This window comes from Somniosus microcephalus, chromosome 12 (assembly GCF_052327205.1).
Source record: "Somniosus microcephalus isolate GS21.2 chromosome 12, FLI_Smic_1.0, whole genome shotgun sequence".
NCBI lineage: Eukaryota > Metazoa > Chordata > Chondrichthyes > Squaliformes > Somniosidae > Somniosus > Somniosus microcephalus.
Genome location: NC_140998.1, coordinates 1915044 through 1928491, shown reverse-complemented (window position 1 = coordinate 1928491; position 13448 = coordinate 1915044). Strand labels below are relative to the sequence as shown.

General features: G+C 46.8%; 1 protein-coding gene across 3 annotated transcripts in view; it reads left to right on the top strand.

Annotated features, from left to right (window-relative positions):
* The window catches only part of flvcr2a (FLVCR choline and putative heme transporter 2a), a 238658-nt gene that overhangs the window by 199535 nt on the left and 25675 nt on the right, over positions 1-13448 (top strand). The gene's annotated exons all lie outside the window — the stretch shown is intronic.

Here is a 13448-nt window from a genome sequence, read left to right as displayed (position 1 = left end):
GAATTGATGTGGTGATTTTATAGGGTCAGCTATTCACTCTGCACCCCAGCAAGTTGATGAGGAAAAGTCAAAGGAATCAAGGAAAGTTGCCTGTGTTGGGCAACTCAAAGAGAGCCTAGCCGTTGGAAGCTAGAACAAAGAGTGATTTGGCAGCGTGATTTCGTCAAGCGGTCTATTCACCAGTTTTGGTGAACGAGGAAGATGTGGAGGAGCTATGTTGCAGAGGACTGGTAACCAGCTCATGGCTGATCTGTATCTTCACTACATCGACCCGTCTTAGTTCCTTAACACTTAATACCCTTGGCAAACAAAAATCTCTGTTTTGAAATTTTCAATTGACAACAGCTTTTTGGATGAGAGAGTTGCAGATTTCCACTACCATTTGTGTGAAGAAGTGCTTCCTGACATCACCCCTGAATGTTAAGGGTCCCTTCACATTCAGCCATCAACGCTATTGCTATCTGCCACAATGCTGACTTAATTTGCCTTGAAGATACCCACATGTTGCTAGATGAAGTTGATCGCTTCGCTATTTGATCTCTAAATGGAACCAGTCAGGCAAGCTAATTGGACTTTGTTTAGAAACTGTTGAACAAATAGAAACATAGAAACATAGAAGATAGGAGCAGGAGTAGGACATTCGGCCCTTCGAGCCTGCTCCACCATTCAATGAGATCATGGCTGATCATCCAAATTCAGTACCCTGTCCCTGCCTTCTCCCCATATCCCTTGATCCCTTTAGCCTCAAGAAATATATCCAACTCTTTCTTGAATATATTTAATGAACTGGCCTCAACCGCCCTCTGTGGCAGAGAATTCCACAGGTTCACCACTCTCTGGATGAAGAAATTCCTCCTCATTTCAGTCCTAAATGGCTTACCCCTTATCCTTAGACTATGACCCCTGGTTCTGGACTCCCCAGCCATCAGAAACATCCTTTCTGCATCTAGTCTGTCCAGACCTGACAGAATTTTATAGGTTTCGATGAGGTCCCCTCTCAATCTTCTAAACTCCAGTGAGTATAAGCCCAATTGACACAATCTCTCCTCGTACGTCATTCCTGCCATCCCAGGTATCAACCTGGTGAATCTTCGCTGCACTCCCTCCATGGCAAGAACGTCCTTCCTCCGGTAAGGTGACCAAAACTGCACACAATACTCAAGGCGCGGTCTCACCAAGGCCCTGTACAACTGCAGCAAGACATCCTTGTTCTTGTACTCGAACCCTCTTGCTACGAAGGCCAACATACCATTTGCCTTCTTAACCGCCTGCTGCACCTGCATGCTTACCTTCAGCGACTGGTGCACAAGAACACCCATGTCTCTTTGCACTTCCCCTTCTCCCAATCTATTGCCATTCAAATAATAATCTGCCTTCCTGTTTTTGCCACCAAAGTGGATAACCTCACATTTATCCACATTATAGTGCATTTGCCGTGTTTCTGCCCAATCACCCAACCTGTCCAAATCGTACTGGAGTTTCATGACATCCTCCTCACAGCATACCCTCCCACCCAGCTTTGTGTCGTCTGCAAATTTGGAGATATTACATCCAGTTCCCTCATCCAGATCATTAATATATATTGTGAACAGCTGGGGTCCTAGGACCGATCCTTGCGGTACCCCACTAGTCACTGCCTGCCACTCGGAAAACGACCCGTTTATTCCAACTCTTTGCTTTCTGTCCGCCAACCAGTTCTCTATCTAAGTCAATACCTTGCCCCCAATCCCATGTGCCTTAATTTTGCACGCTAACCTCTTATGCGGGACCTTATCGAAAGCCTTCTGAAAGTCCAAATACACCACATCCACTGGTCCTCCCTTACCTATTTTACCAGTTACATCCTCAAAAAATTCCAGTAGATTAGTCAAGCATGATTTACCTTTTGTCACTGCTTTCCAAGTGCTCTGCTATTACATCTTTTATAATGGACTCTAGCATTTTCCCCACTACCGATGTCAGGCTTACCGGTCTATAATTCCCCGCTTTTTCTCTGCCACCTTTTTTGAATAGTGGGGTAACATTAGCTACCCTCCAATCCATGGGTACTGTTCCAGAGTCTATTGAGTTCTGGAAGATGACCAGCAATGCATCTACTATTTCTAGGGCCACTTCCTTAAGTACCCTGGGATGTAGATTATCAGGCCCTGGGGATTTATGGGCCTTCAGTCCCATCAATTTTCCTAACACCATTTCCCTACAAATACTGATTTCTTTCAGTTCCACCCTTTCATCAGACCCTATGTTCCGCGGTATTTCTGGGAGGTTATTTGTGTCCTCCTTTGTGAAGACAGAACCAAAATATGTAATTAGTTGGTCCGCCATTTCCTTGCTCCCCATTATAAATTCCCCCGATTCTGACTGCAAGGGACCTACGCTTGACTTCACCAATCTTTTTCTCTTTACATATCTATAAAAGCTTTTACAGTCAGTTTTTATGTTCCCAGCAAGCTTACTCTCATATTCTATTTTCCCTTTCTTAATTAATCCCTTTGTCCTCCTTTGTTGAATCCTAAACTGCTCCCAATCCTCAGGATTATTGCTTTTTCTGGCCAATTTGTATGTCCTCTCCTTGGATCTTATGCTATCCCTAATTTCCTTTGTTAGCCACGGTTGAGTCACCTTTTTTGTTTTATTTTTATGCCAAACTGGGATGAACAACTTCTGTAGTTCATCCATTCGGTCTTTGAATGTTTGCCATTGCCTATCCACCGTCAACCCTTTGAGTGCCATTCCCCAATCAATCCTACCCAACTCGCTCCTCAGACCATCGTAGTTTCCTTTATTTAAATTGAGGACCCTAGTTTCTGAGTCAACTACTTCACTCTCCATCGTAATGAAGAATTCGATCATATTATGATCGCTCCGACCCAAGGGGCCTCGTGCAACAAGATTGCTAATTAATCCTTTCTCGTTACATAATACCCAGTCTAAGATGGCCTGATCTCTGGTTGGTTCCTCGACATATTGGTCCAGAAAACCATCCTGTAAACACTCCAGGAATTCCTCCTCCACATTGTTGTTACTGTCCCACAGCATAACATCCTAATCAAGGAAGCTTACAAATGCTTTTGTGGCACCCCTACAGAGTTGCAAGAAGATGGTACCAAAATAGGAAGTATAATTAATTCTTTAAAATACCAAATTAAACTTCAACGGCATATTGATGAGTTAGGGGAATGGGCTAGAAAGTGGCAGTTGCATTTCAGTATCAGTATGAGGTGATGCACTTTGGTAAAAAGAAATATCGGCAGTAATTAAAGTGAATGGAAGAAGGCTCAGTGCTGGGGAAGTGCCGAGGGATTTTGAGCGACAGCAAAAGCAAGGAGTGACGTCACAGGACTGCAGGTAGGTGATTGGTGGGTGAGTATTAGTGTTTTATTCTCTAACGTAACTAGATAAACTAATTAATATAACTATAGATAATGGTGTGAATAAAGACGTTAACTGAGAGAGCGAGGGAAGCAGCCGGAGATAAAGGTAGGCCCGACTTTTAAGACTCTTGGGGAGGGGGGGCGGGAATTCGGTTGGTTAGCGCCTCCGGGGGCGGGCGCTAGGAACTTAGCGCCCGAGCGCGGTGATTTTAGCGCTGCTCACGAAATTGACCAGTCGTTTTGCAGCAGCGCTAAACACTACCGCCACGAGCTCCTGCGCCCGCAGATCGCGGCGCCCCGGTAGCACCCCGGACCGAATATTGAGTCGCGCCCCCTGCCTTACCGCCTGCCACTAGGAACGACAAGTAGATGGGAACGTTTTCAAGTCGGAAAGAGGCTGGGGGAGCGCTATTTTAAGGCGGGTGCTTCCTACCTTTTCTTGTCAGCAAAATTTTTGGAACACGCAGGTTGAGAGGGAGAGAGACGTCTGGAGAGATTCGACGCTGTCCAAAGGAGTTTTGGACCCTGAGAACCACTTTGGAGATTCCTAAGCGCCAAGCTCTTTCCCTGGGCCTATCCATTAGTGCGTCCAACACAATTGCTTTCGAGGTCTCTCCAGGCCGAGATTCAAGGCTGCACTGAGCAGGGTGTGGCTGGCCAGCAAGATGGCTCCTCCCCTTTAAGAACTGGACGGCGCCAGTCTGTCTGGCTTCCATGGTAACTGACATCGCCTGAGCTTCGGTAGCGCTCTGAGGTAGCGCCTCGCTCCCCGACGTTAGCGCCTTGAGAGGTGTGTAACGCTCAAATCACCTCCGATAGAGGCGGACTTTGCAGTAGGAGGCGGTAATTAGCGCCGGGTGCTAAACTTTGTGCCCAGCCAATATTAGCGCCCCAAAATGGGCAATACCCAATTTTTCCCCCTTAGTCTTAAGTTTATTCCTGTAAGTTAGTCTATTAAATAGAGGCATGGCAGGGCAGCTCAGTCCCACGGAATGCACATCCTGCACCATGTGGGAAATCCAGGACGCTTCCCATGTCCTGGCCAACCACGTGTGCAGGAAGTGTCGTCGGCTGGAGGAGCTCGAGCTCCGGGTTTCGGAGTTTGAGCAGCAGCTGGCATCATTGCGGTTCATTCGTGAGGCTGAGAGCTACGTGGATAGCACGTTTCTGGAGGTGGTCACTGCTAAGGAGTGTGCAGGCAGAGAGGGAATGGGTGACCACCAGACAGAAGAGGAGGACCAGGCAGGTAGTGCAGGAGTCCCCGGAGTGCATTGCGCTCTCCAACCAGTATTCGGTTCCGAGTACTGATGAGGGCGATGGTTCCTCTGGGGAGTACAGCCAGAGCCAAGTCCATGGCACCACAGGTGGCTCAGCTGTACAGGGGGGGGAGGAAGCAAAGTGGAAGAGCAATAGTGGTAGGGGATTCGATAGCTAGGGGAGCAGACTGGCGTTGCTGCGGCCGCAGATGTGATTTCAGGATGGTATGTTGCCTCCCTGGTGCTGGGGTCAAAGATGTAACTGAGCGGCTGCAGGACACTCTGAGGGGGGTAGGGTGAACAGCCAGAGGTTGTGGTCCATATCGGTACCAACGACATAGGCAGAAAGCGGGATGAGGTCCTGCAAGCAGAATTTAGGGAGCTAGGAAAGAGATTAAAAAGCAGGACCTCAAAGGTAGGAATCTCCGGATTACTCCCGGTGCCATGCGCGAGTGAGTACAGAAATAGGAGGATAGAGCAGATGAATGCATGGCTGAAGAGATGGTGCAGGAGGGAGGGCTTCAGATTACTGGGGGAGGTGGGACCTGTACTGGCCGACGGGTTGCACCTCAACAGGGCTGGAACCAATATCCTCGTGGGGAGGTTTGCTAGTGCTGTTGGGGAGGGTTTAAACTAATTTGGCAGGGGGATGGGCACCAGGATGTAACATTAGAAAGGGGAAATAAAGTGCTCAAAGGATTGGGAGAGGCAGAGAGCGCTAAAGTAAGAAATAGTGAGGTATTAGGTGGGGTCAAACTAAGAGAGAACACAGGATGGTCTAAGATAGGTTTACAGTGTATGTATGTGAACGCATGAAGCCTAGTAAACAAGGTCAGTGAGCTGCAGGCGCAAATAGCCACATGGGAATATGATGTTGTGGCAATAACTGAGACCTGGCTCAAAAAGGACAGGATTGGGTATTAAATATTCCTGGTTATAAAGTGTTCAGGAAAGATAGGGTAGGAAAGATAGGAAGTGGGGTGGCAGTATTGGTTAAGGAAAATGTTAGTGCTGGAGAGGGAGGGTGTCCTGGAGGGGTCAAGGATAGAATCTATATGGCCAGAGTTAAGAAATAATCGAGGTGCCATTACACTACTGGGTGTATTCTATAGACCACCAAATAGTGGGAAAGATGTGGAAGAGCAAATTTGCAGAGAAATTACAGAGAGGTGCAGGAACTATAGAGTAGTGATAATGGGGGACTTCAACTATCCCAATATAGACTGGGACTGTAACAGTGTAAAGGGCAGAGAAAGGGAAGAATTTCTGAAGTGTGTTCAGGAGAACTTTCTTGATCAGTATGTTTCCGGCCCGACGAGGGAGGAGGCATTGCTGGATCTGGTCCTGGGGAATGAGGTAGGTCAAGTGGAGCAAGTGTCAGTAGGTGAGCATTTAGGGAACAGTGATCATAGTATCATAAGGTTTAGAATAGCTATGGAAAAGGACAAGGAACAATCTAGAGTAAAAATACTTAATTGGAGGAAGGCCAATTTCAGTGGGATGAGAACGGATCTGGCCCGGGTAAACTGGAATCAAAGATTGGCAGACAAAACTGTGATGGAACAACGGGCTGCCTTTAAAGAGGAAATGGTTCAGGTACAGTAGAGATACATTTCCATTAGGGGGAACGGTCGGGCATCTAAAGTCAGGGCTCCCTGGATGACGAAACAGATAGAGAATTTGATGAAGCCGAAAAAGAGCGTGTATGACAGAGGTCAGGTTGCAAATACATCAGAGAATCAGGCTGAATATCGAAAGGTCAGAGAAATGAAAAAGAAAATAAGAGGGGCAAAGAGAAGGTATGAGAATAGAATGGCAGCCAACATAATAGATAATCCAAAAGTCTTCTATAAGCATATAAATAGTAAAAGGGTAGTAAGAGGAGGGGTGGGGCTGATTAGGGACCAAAAAGGAGACCTATGCATGGAGGCAGAGGGTCTGGCTGAGGTACTAAACGAGTACTTGCATCTATCTTTACCAAGGAAGAAGATGCTGCCAAAGTCATAGTGAAAGAGAAGGTAGAGGAGATACTGGATGGGATAAAAATTGATAAAGAGGAGGTACTAGAAAGGCTGGCTGTACTTAAAAGTAGATAAATCACCAGGAGCGGATGGGATGCATCCTAGGATGCTGAGGGAATTGAGGGCGGAAATCGCAGAGGTACTGGCCATAATATTCCAATCTTCCATAGATACGGGGGTGGTGCCAGAGGACTGGAGAATTGCAAATGTTACACCATTGTTCAGAAAAGGGTGCAAAGATAAACCCAGGAACTACAGGCCAGTCAGTTTAACCTCAGTAGTGAGGAAGCTTTTAGAAACAGTAATCAGGAACAAAATTAACAGTCACTTGGATAGGTGTGGATTAATTAAGGAAAGCCAGCACAGATTTGTTAAAGGCAAATCATGTTTAACCAACTTGATCAAGTTCTTTGATGAAGTTCTTTGATGAAGTAACAGAGAGGGTTGATGAGGGCAATGCAGTTGACGTGGTGTACAGGGACTTCCAAAAGGCATTTGATAAATTGCCACATAATAGGCTTGCTAACAAAGTGGAAGCCCATGGAATAAAAGGGACAGTGGCAGCATGGATACGAAACTGGCTAAGTGACAGGAAACAGAGAGTAGCGGTGAACGGTTGTTTTTCGGACTGGAGGAAGGTATACAGTGGTGTTCCCCAGGGGCCGGTACTAGGACCACTGCTTTTCTTGATATATATTAATGACTTGGACGTGGGTGCACAGGGCACAATTTCAAAATTTACAGATGACAAAACTTGGAAGTAGAGTGAACAATGAGGAGGAGCATCTTGGTAATAATACTGTAGATATATTTCTTAAGGCTAAAGGGATCAAGGGATATGGGGAGAAAGCAGGGACAGGGTACTGAGTTTGGATGATCAGCCATGATCTCATTAAATGACGGAACAGGCTCGAGGGGCCGAATGGCCTACTCCTGCTCCTATCTTCTATGTTTCTATGAGAGTGATAGACTTCAAGAGGACAGGCTGGTGAAATGGGCTGACACGTGGCAGATGACATTTAACGCAGAATAGTATGAAGAGATACATTTTGGTAGAAAGAATGAAGAGAGGCAATATAAACTAAATGGTACAATCCTAACCGAGAGACCTGGGGGTTTGTGTGCACAAATCGTTGAAGGTGGCAGGGCTGGTTGAGAAAGCAGTTAAAAAGGCTTACGGGATCCTGGGCTTCATAAATAGAGGCATAGAGAACAAAAGTGAGGAAATTATGATGAACCTGCATAAAACACTGGTTCACCCCCAACTGGAGTACTGTGTCCAATCCTGGGCACCGCACTTTAGGAAGGATGTGAAGGCCTTAGAGAAGTTATAGAAAAGATTTACGAGAATTATTCCAGGAATGAGGGACTTCAGTTACGTTGATAGACTGGAGAAGCTGGGGTTGTTCTCCTTGAAGCAGAGAAAATTGAGAGAAGATTTGATAGAGGTGTTCAAAATCATGAGGGGTCCAGACAGAGTAGATAGAGAAACTGTTGGCAGAAGTGTTGAGAACCAGAGGACACAGATTTAAGGTGTTTGGCAAAAGAACCAAAGGCAACGTAAGAAAAAACGTTTTTATACGCAGCGAGTGGTTAAGATCTGGAATGCACTGCCTGAAAGGGTGGTGGAGGCAGATTTAATCTTATCTTTCAAAAGGGAGTTGGATAAGTATCTGAAGGAAAACATTTGCCGGGCTACGGGGAAAGAGCAGGGGAGTGGGACTAGCTGAGAGTCGGCACGGGCTCGATGGGCTGAATGGCCTCCTTCCGTGCTGTAACCATTCTATGATCCTAGGTTCACAGGACATTAAAGGCAGCATCTCGGTAATAATGCTGTAGAAAAACCACATAGAATTGTAAGTTTTATCACAAGAGATGGAGATGTAATGGTGAATCTATATAAAACTTTAGTAAGATCACAGTTGGAGTCTGTGTGCAGTATTGGGCTCCACACGATAGGAAGGATATTGAGGCTTTAGAGAGGGTGCAGCACAGACTCACTCAGAGGCTGCCTGGTAGGAGGAAACACAAATACAAAGAAAGATTTGAAAAATTGAGGCACTATTCATTAGAACAGCATCGATTACAGGGCAATATGATAGAAGTGTTTAAAATGATGAAAGGATGTGACAGGGTAGGTAGAAACAGACTGTTCCAGTAGTTGAGGGTCTAGAACAAGGGGCCGTAGATACAAGATTCAATGTAGGAGATTTGGAGGCTGTGGGATTCACTTAAACGGTTAGTGGTTGAGGCAGAAACTATGACAACATTTAAGCTTAAATTGGATATGTGGATGAAGGGATGTGGGGCCAGGTGGGTCAATGTGATTAGGACTATGTGCTGGCATGGAGGGTAAACACTGGCATGGACTGGGTGGGCTGAATGGCCTGTTTCCGTGTTGTAACTTCAATGTATAACAGGTATTGAGATCTATCACAATGGGATGAGCTTGTTGAGCCTAATGGCTCTCTGACTCCTCCTCTTCCTCAATTTTCCGCTGCCTGTGACATTGTTGGCCATTTCAGCCTCCTGTCGCCTCTGTCCTATGCAGTTCCACCTCTGGCACAGTTCTCATCTGGATCAACTCAAGCTGGTGCAATGCAGGCATTGCATTGTTTCCAGTGGCTTCTGTGTTACACACAGTGTACCCCAGGACTCCATCCTTGGTCTCCTCCTCTTTGTCATTTCCGTATTAGCCCTCAGTGATTATCATCTGAAAGCCTGGGTCAGCTTCCACGTGTATGCTGAGGACACCCAGCTTTAGCACTCTACCTCCTCCATTGATCTCCAGGAGGTTTCTGAGTACTCGACTGCCTTCCCACCATCAAAACTTCCTCGAGCTTAATGTTGGCAAAATTGAAGCAGTCTCTTTGCCTGCTGCCAGTACCTAATATGCCTCTTGCCTTAGCGTCGTTGATTGCCAACTCTGGCTGGATCAGGAGGTGCAGAACCTTTGCTGGCCTGCTCGACCATGCGCTAAGCTTCCTCTCCCACATTCATTCTGGTACCAAGGCCATTTTCTTCCACCTCTGTAATGTTGCCTGTCTCCGCCCTTCCCCCTTCCCCACTACCACCAAATCCCTTTTTTTTTAATTCATTGATGGGATGTGGGAGTCGCTGGCTGGCTAGGCCTGCATTTAGTGCCCATCCCTAATTGCCCTTGAGAAGATGGTGGTGAGCCGCCGCCTTGAACCGCTGCAGTCCATATGGTGTAGGTACACCCACAATGCTGTTAGGAAGGGAGTTCCAGGATTTTGGCCCAGCGACAGTGAAGGAACGGCGATACAGGTCCAAGTCAGGATGGTGTGTGGCTTGGAGGGGAACTTGTAGGTGGTGATGTTCCCATGCGTCTGCTGCCCTTGTCCTTCTAAGTGGTAGAGGTCGCGGGTTTGGAAGGGTGCTGTTGGAGGAGCTTTGGCGAGTTGCTGCAGTGCATCTTGTAGATGGTACACACTGCAGCCACAGTGTGCCGGTGGTGGAGGGAGTGAATGTTGAAGGTGGTGGATGGAGTGCCAATCAAGCGGGCTGCTTTATCCTGAATGGTGTTGAGCTTCTTGAGTGTTGTTGGAGCTGCACTCATCCAGGCAAGTGGAGAGTATTCCATCACACTCCTGACTTGTGCCTTGTGGAAAGGCTTTGGGGAGTCAGGAGGTGAGACACTCGCCGCAGAATTCCCAGCCTCTGGCCTGTTCTTGTAGCCACAGTATTTATATGGCTGGTCCAGTTCAGTTTCTGATCAATGGTAACCCCCAGGATGTTGATAGTGGGGGATTCAGCGATGGTAATGCCATTGACTGTCAAGGGGAGATGGTTAGAGTCTTGCTTGTTGGAGATGGTCATTGCCTGGCACTTGTGTGGTGCGAATGTTACTTGCCACTTGTCAGCCCAAGTCTGAATGTTGTCCAGGTCTTGCTGCATATGGACACGGACTGCGTCAGTATCTGACGAGTCTCGAATGGTGCTGAACAGTGTGCAATCATCAGCGAACATCCCCACTTCTGACCTTATGATAGAGGGAAGGTCATTGATGAAACAGCTGAAGATGGTTGGGCCTAGGACACTGCCCTGAGGAACTCCTGCAGTGATGTCATGTGATTGAGATGAATGACCTCCAACAACCACAGCCAACTTCCTTTGTGCTAGGTATGATTCCAACCAATGGAGAGTTTTCCCCTTGATTCCCATTGACTTCAGTTTTGCTAGGGCTCCTTGATGCCACACTCGATCAAATGCTGCCTTGATGTCAAGGGCAGTCACTCTCACATCACCGCTTGAGTTCAGCTCTTTTGTCCATGTTTGGACCAAGGCTGTAATGAGGTCAGGAGCTGAGTGGCCCTGGCGGAACCCAAACTGAGCGTCAGTGAGCAAGTTATTGCTGAGTAAGTGCCGCTTGATAGCACTGTCGACGACACCTTCCATCACTTTGCTGATGATTGAGAGTAGACTGATGGGATGATAATTGGCCGGGTCGGATTTGTCCTGCTTTTTGTAGACAGGACATACTTGGGCAATTTTCCACATTGCCGGGTAGATGCCAGTGTTGTAGCTGTACTGGAACAGCTTGGCTAGGGGCGCGGCTAGTTCTGGAGCACAAGTCTTCAGTACTATTGTAAGGCCCAATTTCTCTACCTCTCCAGTTGGCCTTCTTGCCTCAATCCCCCATATGTTACAACTGATTCAAAATGCTGCTGTCATCATCCTTACCTATATCAATTCTATCACTTCAGCCCTCGACAAACTTCACTGGCTCGCTTACTTTCAAATCCCTTCATAGCCTTGCCCTGCCTTGCTTTAGTAATCTGCTCCTGCCTTACATTCTCACCTGCACCCTCTGCTCCTAGTCTCGCACTCCACCATTGGTAATCACTCATTCAACCACTATGTTCCTGTCCCCTTGAATTCCTTGCCTAGTTTGCCCCACCTTGCTGCCTCCTTATTTCCAAACACCTCCTCAAAACACTCTGACTATGCCTCCAGTTGCCCGCATTATGATCTTAGTTTTGCCTTCCTCAGCATCCACAATTCTTTGCGTCTGAATGTAAGTCTTGGAGACGTCTCCCTGCAGGTGGAGCACTATTGCAGCTGCTGCTTTTCTGTTTCCAACAGTTCTTGGGTTCCTTTCCTCGGCCTTTTTTTCCCCTTTTGAAAATAGGTTTACTTCATCTTTCCCCTCTTCAAAGCTCAGAGATGTAAAACTGGAATCCTTTCTGCTGCCCCTGAATATGCCAACCTCTCCCAGACTCAGTACTCCATGTTGAGTATCAGTTCCACTTCCTTGGAACTCATACTCTTCACTGTTATCATATCTACCATTTTACTGCTGATGCGTATTGCTTTCTAACTCTCTGTATTAAATGCCATTCTTCTTCATCCCACATATAGCAAGAGCGAACCCCGCTTGTTGATCAGAAAATCACGAGGGATGACGTCTCTTTAAACAGTTTGACAATGGTGCCCGTGTGACTTTCCCTTCCCACGCGATATAAAGGCCCCTGCGCTGGGCTGACACAGCAGTTAGTTTCCCTGTCATCAGTAATTGGGACACACCTCGTTGTCATTTCATGTGAAACAGTTCTTGTAATTATCTTATAAATATCTTGTTTCTTGTTTTTATTTGTTATCTTGCACATTGTATGGTGAAAAGGATGAGTTTTCAGCACTATAGCCTTACTTCTTCTTAGGCAGTCCCTCAGAACCGAGGATGACTTGACAGTCTTAACAGATACTCGGGTGAGTGATTTCACATCAGCTGAGGAACTGGTATTTCCACTGCCTTCAGGACCTTTTATGCAAAATGACGTAAAGTGTGGTCTGTATGGAAATTCACGGGACTCACCGGAGGGTGTTGTGCTGCAGTAAATCACTTGCCCTAACCATTGCTGATGGCCACAGTCCGAGCTTCAGAGCCTCTTGAGCATCCATGACATCCAGTGCCTTTCATAAAGCCAGTGTGGTGCTGGCTGGCCTTGAACGCTACACCCTTGTGAAGCCCCTGCAGTTCTCACAGGAACTTCCTGGCAGTTCCCCTTCACCAGTGGCAGAGTGTTGGATAACTGAAGTCACGTTCACGTTGAAAACTGCAATGCTGGCTGTTGCCACGGAAATACAACTGCAACCAACAGTGATATGGGGAAGCAGGCACTGGCAGCAGACAGGATCACCAATCGTATTGAGCGTTCATTAAAGTAAATGCACACTGACTTCGAGAGATCTGTGTGAAGCTTGTGGGACAAGTTTAATCTTCCTATCTTCTTTTGATGAGACCGTGACGTTTGAGCATCTATGTTACAAAGTCAATTAGTTGCTATGAAAATCGGCTCAAAAAGTTATGAGTCTGCTGGCTGTTATATAGAGTTAGTCAGTGTGTGTTTATCATTTCCCTCCCTCCCATTTTATGTCATGTTAACACCATTGGAATTCTCCTGGTCAGAGAGCAGGCTGGCGGCACCTGCTAATACCCCTAGGATGTACACCAAGGTGGCACAGGATGACGACTGCCAGTTTACTTTTCTCTCTCGTGGTACAAACAGCAACTACCTCGGAAGTGCTTTCAATCACTTGGTGTTGCTGTATAGCAGCTGATCTGGAGAGGCTCCTCTGACATCTCTCTCGCTCTCGGGCAGGATACAAGAAAAAGCTCGTTAGTGCTCCTGGCATAATACTAGCCTCTCTTTTCTCTCTTTCTGTCTCTGTCTTTCTATCTTTCTCTCTGTCTCTCGCTCTGTCTCTGTCTGTCTATCTATCTGTCTTTCTCTCGATCTCTCGCTCTGTCTCTGTCTTTCTATCTTTCTCTGTCT